This window comes from Rhipicephalus microplus, chromosome X (genome assembly GCF_043290135.1).
Source record: "Rhipicephalus microplus isolate Deutch F79 chromosome X, USDA_Rmic, whole genome shotgun sequence".
NCBI classification, from domain to species: Eukaryota; Metazoa; Arthropoda; class Arachnida; order Ixodida; family Ixodidae; genus Rhipicephalus; species Rhipicephalus microplus.
In genome coordinates this window covers 255,959,668-255,970,733 of record NC_134710.1, presented here as the reverse complement: position 1 = coordinate 255,970,733, position 11,066 = coordinate 255,959,668, and positions in this window count along the sequence as shown.

The following is an 11,066-nucleotide window of genomic DNA, read 5'->3' as shown; positions in this document are numbered from 1 at the left end:
ACCGTGGCTCAGGCGCAGGTCACTACGGGGCCGCGAAAGCAACTCGAAAAAAAAAAACACTTTTGCCTTTGTTTGATAACTAGTGCAAAAGTAAACAAACTGATAAAAATGGTGAAGAGTTACTACATTTTGAAAATACAGCGTATAGCTATAGCAATGGAAAATGTTTAATTCACCAGAATGAAGGTTCGCAATAGGAGCATTTATTTTCACTTTCACAATTATCACACGTTAATTTGAACATGTGACAGTAAAGTCCCGTGTAATTATGACAAAAGTTAGTTCTTGGTTGAAGTAGTGCGTATACGAAGTTGTTAGACAAAAATAACTTGTTAGTCGAAGTCCTGCAGTAGAAAACGTAATTTCGATTTTTGTCACGGTGGTCGCAATTTGACGAAACAGGCCCGAGTGCTGTGTGATGAGAAGCATGCGAACTTTAGCTTCTTCTTACTTATTTGAAGTAAAAAAAACAGCGCAAAAAATAAACAAAAGACGAAACAGACAAAACACCATTCTGCGATGCCAGTGCAAGTTACGGAACACCACATTGTCGAAAATTCCGTAGCCTTTCACTACGGCTTGCCTCATATTCATATTGGGGTTTGAGCGCATAAAACTGCAGATATTTCATTGTTAACAAACGTAGTTCTCAATCGGGGAAAGGAGAACAGCACATGTAGGTCTATAGAGATTTTTCAAAGAATAGAAGCTACTCTTTACTAAAAAACAGCACATCTTATTACAGCGATGTGGGGATGCATTCATATCTAAACGGCCACAAACAGAATCGGACATCATTTCAACTCAAAAGACACGTGTGTAAAACAAAATTTAAGCAATGCATTTTCACTTCGAGATAGCGACTTACTGGACTAGTTTCAAAAACCTGCACAACTTTTGAGGCATGTTCGCCTCATTCTTTTTCATTTGTTTGCAATAGTGGTGCATACGTGCTCCTACATAGCAGTGAAGCACTTGTGGCATCATGTCTACTTTATGCTACTTAGATAGAAATTAGAGGTTGTAGTTATCTAACTCAAAGTCAAAAGTCCAATCATATACACTTCCGTATCGCCGGCGTGATTCTGATATTTTTGCTGAGCTTTTTTTAAAAAACCAAATAGCACGGCATTAGGGTGCGTAAGTCCTCCCTTTGTCTTCAAAAATACAAGAGCTGATGCAGCTCTTGACATATCAAATATCCCAGTCAGCCCAAGCTTGCAACAATTTGTATTTTTAGGAGTTTTTTTTGCAAAGAAGCCCGCATACATAATACATTATGCAGTCGGTAACGCTGTCTGATGCAGGCATTAGTTAAATACATCATTGCACTCAATCTCATCCTGCACCAAGATGTCAAGCCTGTTCTTAAGCTCATCCAAGCGTGACTTGCTGGCCAGATCATCCCTGCGTTAAATCACGCAAGCGTCGCTCTTCACTAGGACGTAACTGGCAATTCCCCTACTTGGATGACATTACGAGACTGGAAATGGATAGCATGATGTATAATCGCAAGAACGTCGGCGAGCAGGGATGTTAATTTTGGCCTCCAACTTGGCGTAACACCAAAACGCTTTTCCAAAACATCTTCATTAAACTTTGCCGTTAACCCATGTTTGAAGGCTCATTTCTTTAGCAAGTAGTTTTACAGCTGAACTGTCGACAGAATAGTCACTCGCAAGCCCACAGCAGTTATTCGTGAAAAAAAAAATCATGAGGATCAATTCGTTCTGCCTTCACTTCTTCCTCCCAATCACTGAGCCAGTTTAGAAAGGACTCTAACACTTCAACATACTTTCCGCCCAATCTTAGAGCTTCCAGGGGCTGTCTGTGAATCATAGCATCAAAAATATTAATTCGCATTGTGAAATTGACTTTTTTCGTGCGTGTGTTGTAGGCAGATTTGCACTGGGGCAAAAACACTTCTTTCCCATTTCACGACTTGCTCACATGAACAGCATCGATTCTCATCGTGCACACACAAAGGACAACAACGAAAACAAGAGTGCAACGTGACGACAACCACTTTGTCTGAACAACACCGCGGTCGTAACGGCGCCCGCTCGCAACTAACACGCCTGTGAGCCTTGCGACTGCTCCCGCCACCTAGCGGCGCGGTGGAGCGGAGGAACCGAAGTTGAGCGCAGCGAGCGCACTGCGGTGGCGCTCAGTCGTCTATACTTCTAACAGCCTGTTCAGGAGTCCATATAAAACTTCTAGGCGCGTAAAACTTCAGACAACTAACATAAGAGACAAGGTCCTTGTCTCTTATGTTAGTTGTCTGAAGTTTTACGCGCCTAGAAGTTTTATATGGATTACCAACTAGCCCAATCCCACACTTTACTCAGGAGTCCAGCAGTTTCTAGGCAGCTCTTGTCATATTGGTAAAAAAGAAAGAACTTTGGGTGATTTTTTGTCGGCTACCACCGTCTCAACGCCGTCCTATAAGTATCTTGGTGTAACATTAAACCCTGATCTTTCCTAGCGAATGCATATCACTAACATGATTTCATCAGCCAACCGATCATTAGAATTTCTAAAACGTCACCTACGTCACTCACCGTATCACGTTCGTCTTGTGGCCTATCAGTCGCTAATCTGGTCCAAACTAGGATACGCATCACCCATCTGGAGCCCTCACCAAGTTTATCTGATCAACGCTATCAAAGCAGTTCAAAATCGTTCCGCTCGCTTCATTCATTCTTCTTATTCTTACGATGTCAGTGTTTCATCCCTTAAAAATGAATCCGGTCTATTGAGTCTTTCCCGTCGCCGCAGAATTGCTACGTTGTCACTGTACCACAAGTTGTATCACAGCTCACTCCACCAACCACCTTACATCGCTCCCGCCACACGCATTTCTCCCCGCACTGGCCATCCACTTCAAGTCTTCCGACCCCGATCTGGCACCTCAACATTTTCTGCATCAATTCTCTGCCGCGCCGCCAAAGAATGGAATGACCTTCCCCACGATGTTGTTTCAATCACCTGTCCATCACGTTTTATTCAAAGTGTGTCAATGCATCTGCAATGTTAACCTGTGGCTTTTGTATCTTTGTTGTACAACACACCCCTTATGTAACACCCCCCTGTGGAGTCTTTAAGGAAATAAAGTGAAAGTCACAAAGAAAGACGTGTATCCGCTACCACGCATCGATAATGATATTGGTGCGCACATGCACGAAGACAAAGAAGCGTACATGGTGAACGCACTTGTCGCCGAGAGAGAGAAAGGAAGAAGAGGATCAGGAGGATCTTTAACCAGTCGGCCGCTTCTGAACTGCCCCTAACGACCTAATAAACAGCCCCTTTCAACGTCTACCAGTCTCTTTCAAACGTAACAGAGTGGTGGAGGAGCTGGGTAAGCGCTTGAACTACGGAACGATCACTGCCACAGCTTCGACGAAGCCGTCGACTTGCCCGTCTCCCACCATCTGCCGTGAGTGACTTCGACATGCCCGAAGAAGCAGGCGTTTCCAGGACGGCACCGTCTGGCCCGCTTCCGTACTACCGAGTTCCACCGCCCTTCGGAGGAAAAGCCGAAGAAGATGTCGACGCCTGGCTCACCAATTACAAACGTGTGGCCAAGTCCAACAGTTTAGATGCAGCCGCTATGCTAGCCAACGTAGTGTTCTCCCTGACCGACACCGCACTGGTATGGTACGAGAACCACGAGGACGCACTCACGACGTGGGATCTTTTTGTTGAAGAGCTCAGGGCGTGTTTCGGCGACTCGGTTGCTAGAAAGAAGCGGGCTGAGCAAACACTGTCGCAACGGACACAGCTACCAGGTGAGACATGCACCACTTACATAGAAGAAGTGTTAAGGTTGTGCAAGGTGGTCTGTGCTACCATGTCGGAAGAGGACAAAGTTGGGCATCTGCTCAAAGAGATCACCGAGGACGTGTATAATTTTCTAATTGGAAAAGAAAGACTCAGTTCTGTGTCCGACGTCATTCAGCATTGCCGAACGTTTGAAACAGTCAAGATGCGTCGAATTGCGCCCAAGTTTGGTCGGCTGGCTAACGTTACAACTGTTGCCAGTGTGGACACGAATCCTGTCCTCGACCTTTTTTTTTCTGCCATTCGACAGATTGTTCGTGAGGAACTGTCGCACCGAGAAATGTAGTGTTCAACAGCTGACCATCGCGAGTTGTCTCTGCCACGCAAGGATATGGATGTGCCTCCTTTGACCCCATGGCAACCGACGATGAGCGCGGCAACTGTGGAATACAGCCCAGCCCCACAGTCAAGAATGACAACCAGATTTCCCACGTCGCGGTATGACCGACGCTCTCAGCGCATGCCTCCTCGACACCCGACGTCTCGGTACGACGTACCCGACCAGTACATTTGTTACAAAAGAAAAAATGATGACGCTCGATTCAACGACGAGCGACCAACGTTTCGACCTCGGCCGGTGTGCTATTCCTGCGGTGTGCCAGGCCACATATCGCGATTTTGCAACCGTCGGGTGACACCTCGGTATCACCAACCATCTGACTTTTCATGACCCTTCGAACAGCCTCATGGTGTCCGGCGGCCGGCCCACATACCACCTGATGACAACTATTGGCCCAGCAACTTTCGCAGCATCTCCCCGGCATCTGACAGGAGTTTAACGCCCCCACCGCGACCTCGTGCTCATCGTTCTCCTTCACCGCTGCGTCGCAAAGCGCCCTCTTCGCCACAGGAAAACTAGCCAGCGCGGCCAATGGGGGTGAGGTCGCTGGAAACGTGCTACTGACAGAAATACCTCCTGTGTGTATGTTTAAAAACATAGTGTGAGTTTTGGTAGATTATGTGCCTGTGATGGCCTTGGTGGACACAGGTGCAACGATTTCCGTAATGAGTGCTTCCTTTAAAGACGTGTTAGGGCGGAAAGTTCTTTTTACCTGGGATGAAACTTCGACGTTCTGTGGAGTGAGTGGAGAGCCGTTGCGCCCTATTGGTGTGTGTAGTGCTGAAGTATTTTGGGGAGGCCTTATGATAACGACAGAGTTTGCGATTATTCCTCGGTCGACACATGATGTCATTCTCGGCATGGACTTCTTGCGAGAATATGGTGCCACTGTAGACTGTCGCACGGGGAAAGTCTTTGTGAGTGGCCAGATGCCGTCAGAACTTCTGGAAACTCCAGCGAATGATCAAACTACGCTGTGTGTCTGTGGCGATACGTTCATACCTGCGTTGTCTACCGTACGTGTTCCTAATGTTTGTGGCGGAGCGGATTCTGACAGCCTCGATGCGAGAACCAATGCACATAAACTGCGTGAAGAAGAATGAGTTGCTTCCCCATTGTGTGGTGTCAATAGATGGCGGACGAACTGGCCTATGGACTGTAAACTGTTCCTCTGAGCCCGTGACACTACCCAATGGTTTGAGATTAGCTACGGTCAGACAAGAACACGCGACCTTATCAGTGATCGAGCTCACAGACGTGCCGGAGGAACGTGACGGAACTGGTTGTCACAATTTGGACGGGGCGCTTATGGCAATGATAAATAAGTCTCCTAGCTCAAGCGAGCGCCGAACTTTAATGAATGTGCTGTTGAAGCACGCTTTGGTGTTTGACTTTGCGCAGAAGGGCAAAGTAATCCCTGTCCCCCTGTCTCGAACGCGCCATACCATCAACACTGGCGCGGCAAGTCCGATTTGCCAAAAAGCATATCGTGTTTCCCCGTCAGAAAGACAAATTATCAATGACCAAGTGCAGGAAATGATGCAAAAAGGAGTGGTACAAGAGTCAGCCAGTCCATGGGCAGCACCGGTAATCCTTGTTAAGAAGAAAGATGGATCTTGGAGATTTTGCGTCGACTATCGCCGACTGAATGCCGTGACTAAAAAGGACGTATACCCGCTGCCCCGTATAGAGGACGCAATAGACTGCTAGCATTCGGCCTCTTATTTTTCCTCCGTAGACTTACGATCCGGTTATTGGTAAATTCCGATGCATCCAGAGGACAAAAAAAAGACTGCCTTTGTAACCCCTGGTGGGCTCTTTGAATTCAACGTGATGCCATTTGGACTGTGCAATGCACCGGCAACGTTCGAGAGGTTTATGGACACCATTCTGCGTGGCTTGAAGTGGAACATCTGCATGTGCTACCTCGACGACGTCGTCATCTTTGGCCGCACGTTCAGTGAACACAACTCTCGTCTGGATACTGTTTTGAACTGCATCCGAAATGCTGGCCTAATTTTAAATTCGAAGAAATGCCACTTCGGAGACCGCCAGAAACTTGTGCTCGGGCATCTCGTTGACAAGGATGGCATCCTCTCTGACCCCCACAAGACAGCAGCAGTTGAGGCGTTCAATGCGCCACGTTCCGTCAAGGAGCTTCGTAGTTTCCTGGGGCTTTGTTTGTACTTCCGCTGCTTTATTTCGAAGTTTGCCGACGTTGCGTATTCTCTCACATGCCTCTTACGAAAGGACAATTCCTTTGAGTGGACTCCGGAGTGCGATTCTTCATTCTGTCAATTGAAGTTTTTGCTGACGTCACGACCCGTCCTTCAGCACTTCAGTCCTTCTGCTCCGACAGAGCTTCATACGGATGCTAGCGGCATAGGTATTGGAGCCGTCCTAGTACAACGTTACGGCGACCGCGAACACGTCATCGCATACGCAAGTCGCTCCCTAAGCAGGCCGGAACAAAACTACACTGTTACGGAACAAAAATGCCTGGCGGTATTATTTGCAATTCAGCGGTTTAGTCTTACCTGTACGGACGCCCATTCACAGTCGTAACCGACCACCACTCGTTGTGTTGGCTTGTCAACCTTCGTGACTCTTGTGGCCGCCTTGCGCGCTGGGCCCTCCGGCTACAAGAATACAGTTTACCGTCGCTTACAAGAGTGGTCGTCGACATGCTGACGCAGACTGTCTTTCTCGTATGCCACTTAGCACAACGGACTGTGAATCCGATGACCTTGACCAGCTTGTAGCCTCTGTGTCGCCTACGTTCCCGGACTATCCCATTTTCAGAGCAGAACAGCGGATGGACGCTAAACTAGCACCACTATTCGCCGCTGCATACGCTTCCAATAGTGCACACCGTTTCTGTATGCGTGATGGACTGTTGTTCAAAAGGAACCTCTCCATCAGTGGCGCGCGTTTCCTTCTAGTGGTCCCGGAGAGCCTGCGAACCATTATTATGAGTGTCATGCACGACGACCCTACATCTGGACATTTAGGTTTGGCGTGGACGCTTCACCGGAGTAAAGAGCGCTTTTATTGGCCTGGTATGCAAAAGTCCGTTGAGAGTTATATGGCAAGCTGCATGCAATGTCAGCGTCGCAAACGTCCATCAACTGGTCCAGCTGGTCTTCTACAACCGATGCCTACTTCAAGCGCACCTTTCGAACAAGTGGGGATTGACTTTCTGGGCCCCTTTCCAAAATCGGCTAAGGGCAACCGATGGATAATTGTTTGCGCCGACTACCACACACGCTACTGCGAGACGGCGGCCGTCCCCTCCGCAACTGCCAGTGAAGTCTCGTCGTTTTTGTTACAGTACGTCATCCTCCGACACGGCCCACCTCGCCTGATTATCAGCGATCGTGGCCGACAATTCACAGCGGATGTCGTGGAGGAGCTACTCCGTTTATGTGAATCCCGCCTGCGTCACTCAACACCATACCACCCCCAAACTAATGAGCTGACGGAGCGTACCAACCGCACCATTATTAACATGTTGTCTATGTATGTCTCATGCGACCACAAGAACTGGGATGACGTACTCCCGTTCATTACTTACGCTTTCAACACCGCGAAGCACGAGATTACAGGCTATAGCCCTTTCTTTTTGCTTTATGCACGTTCGCCCCGGCAGACAATCGACACAGTATTACCATTCTGTGATCACGACAACGTCACTGTCACCGAGACTCTCTGCCTCGCCGAAGAGGCGCGTCGCATAGCTAGACTACGCACATTGGCATCGCAAGACAAAGCGAAGGCCCGCTATAACATTCACCATCGACCAGTGATTTATCGTCGTGGTGATCTGGTGTGGTTGTGAACTCCGATACCCAAGCGCGGGTTATGCCAAACGTTTTTGGCCACTTACGATAGACCTTTTGTCATTGTTGACAGACTTACAGAGGTCAACTATGTAATAGCTCGTCTCACGGCAAGTGGTCGACGAGCTGCCAAAACTCAAGTGGTTCATGTTGCCCGCCTGAAACTGTACACGCCACGACAACTTGACTGACTCGTCCGGCGGCCTTCGTCTGCGCGGAGAGGAATGTTGCGCACATGCATGAAGAAAAAGAAGCGTACATGGTGAACGCACTTGTCGCCGAGAGCGAGAAAGGAAGAAGAGGTTCAGGAGGATCTTTAACCAGTCGGCCGCTTCTGAGCTGCCCATAACGACCTAATAAACGACCCCTTTCAACGTCTACCAGTCTCTTTCAAACGTAACAATATTGATTGTCTGCACTCGGCTGCATACTTTTCATCCGTCGATCGAAGGTCTGGATACCGGCAGATACCAATGCATCCGTTTGACAAAGAGAAGACTGCTTTTGTTCCGCCTGAGGGGTTTTTGAATTTAACGTTATGTCATTTGGCTTATGTAATACCCCAGCTACCTTAGAGCGATTCATTGACTACATCCTACGCGGTCTCAAATCGGAGATATGTATGTGTTACCTCGACGATGCAATTAATTTTGGCAATGCAATCCAGGAGCACAACCATCGGCTGAGCGTTGTTCTAGGTTGCGTCAAACAGGCTGGCCTCATTTTAAACGCAAAGAAGTGTCATTTTAGTGAAAGTCAAGCCCTTGTGCACAGATAACTAGTCGACAGGGACGGCTTACGACCAGACCCGCAAAAGGCAAAAGATCAATGCTGTCCACAACTTCAAGCAACCAACGACTGTGAAGGATCTTCGTAGCTTCTGTGCCTTTGTTCGTATTTTCGTCGGTTTATGAAAGACTTCACGCAGCTTGCACAAACACCACATTCCGATGAACCGCTCAGTGTGAGGCTGATATTGAGCAGCTGAATATTTGCTTACTTCCGGACCCCTCATGCACTATTTCGACATGGAGGCACTCGCGGAACTGCTTAAAGATGCTAGTGGTATAGGTGTTGGTGACGTGCTAGTTCACTATCATGGCGGCCGCCAGCACGTCATTGCTTATGCAAGTCGTACTTTGACTAAGGCTCAGAGGAATTATACAGTCACAGAACTGGAATGCCTTGCGGATTTTTTTGCCGTCTAAATGTTCAGACATTATTTGTACGGCCGGTAATTCAAGATTGTCGCAGATCATCATTCGCTTTGTTGTCTCGTCGGACTACGTGATCCAGCTGGCCGGTTGGCTTGTTTGGCCTTGCGGCTTCAAGAATATAATTTTTTGTGATCTACAAGAGCGGTCGATGCCACGCAGATGCCGACTGCTTATCTCGTCTTCCATCTATACTTATGACGACGATTTTGATAACTACCTGGCTGCAATCTCCTCCAACTCCCCGAATTTACACGTCTTCCGTCACAAGCAACAGCGTGACCCTGCGCTGAAACCAATGATCGATGTGGCTCGTAGCCATAACGCTCCTCACCATTCCTGATTCATGACGCCCTACTATATCGCAAGAATTACTCCAGCCATGGTTTCACACTACTCCTCGTCGTGCCAGAATGCCTGCGTCTTGCGGTATTCCAAGCCATGCACGATGACATCACGTTTGGGCACCTTGGATTCGCCAGAACGCTTCACCGTATCCGACAATCTTTTTACTGGCCTCGACTGTGGAAGACCACCAAGCACTACGTCGCAAGTTGTGATGTCTGCCAATGCCACAAACAACCTACCACACCATTGGCCGGCCCACTGCAACCGGTTAAGCCACCGACTTCACCATTTGAAAAAGTCGGCATAGATTTACTAGGTCCCTTCTCCAAGTCTACCACCGGTTGCCACTGGATTACTGTGTGCGTATATTACCTGAAGCGGTATACTGAAACAATGGCGGTTGCTTCAGCCACATCATCTGATGTGTCATCGTTTCATCTGCACTCGATTATCCTCCGCCACGGGGCCCCTCGTGTGGTGATAAGTGATCGCGGCTGGCAGTCTAGCGCTGACGTTGTCGGAGAGTTGCTATGACTTTGTGGGTGCCAGTATCGGCACTCCACGCCGTACAACCCTCAGACCAACGGCCTCACTGAGCGCACCAATTGTACCATCATCAACATGCTTTCAATGTACGTCGCAGCGGATCACAAGAACTGGGATGCCGTATTACCTTTTGTTACATACGCCTTTAATACCGCGAAACACGAAGTCACGCGTTATACGCCTGTCTTTCTTTTCTATGCTCGTCATCCCCAAAGTGTCCTTGACACCATACTTCCTTTTTCGACGAACGAAAACGCCAGTGTCGCGCTGACTTTGTGTCGCGCTGACTTTGTGTCGCGCTGACTTTGTGTCGCGCTGAAGAAGCTTGTCGACTTGCTCGGCTCCGAACTCTTTCCGTCCATGCTCGCGCGAAAGACCGTTACGACGCAAAACACCCGCCTGTGACTTTCGCTACTGGTGATTTTGTGTCACTGTGGACGCCTGTTCGTAAGAAGGGACTTTGTCAGAAGCTTCTAAGTACTCAGGACTATTTGTCATACTCAGTGCTTGAGTGACGTCACTTGCGTCGTTGCGAAAAGGACATCTCAGAACTGGCGTTCGCGTAAGACACAAACTGTGCATATTGACCTTTTGAAGCCTTACATCAACCGATCGCTTCTACTCACTCGGTGAGCTTCGTCTTGCCCGGAGGAAGCTGTAACGCAAGCTGAAAGAGCAGAAAAGAAGAGGAAGAAGGGCGCTCTCGTATGGTGGCTATTCGGCAGTGTCGGTTGAGCGTTGCCCCTTTATATATGGGTGATTCCACGAGAGATCAACATGGGTCCAAGAGTTGGTATTTTAGATTTCATTGAGTATTTTATATTTCGTGCACCTCTCACCAGGTAGCCCGAAAGTCAACTTCGTTTTATGATTAACGGCATAACTTACGAGAAAAAAAAGATATCATGCTTCACCAACACGGAGGCCCCAATTTCG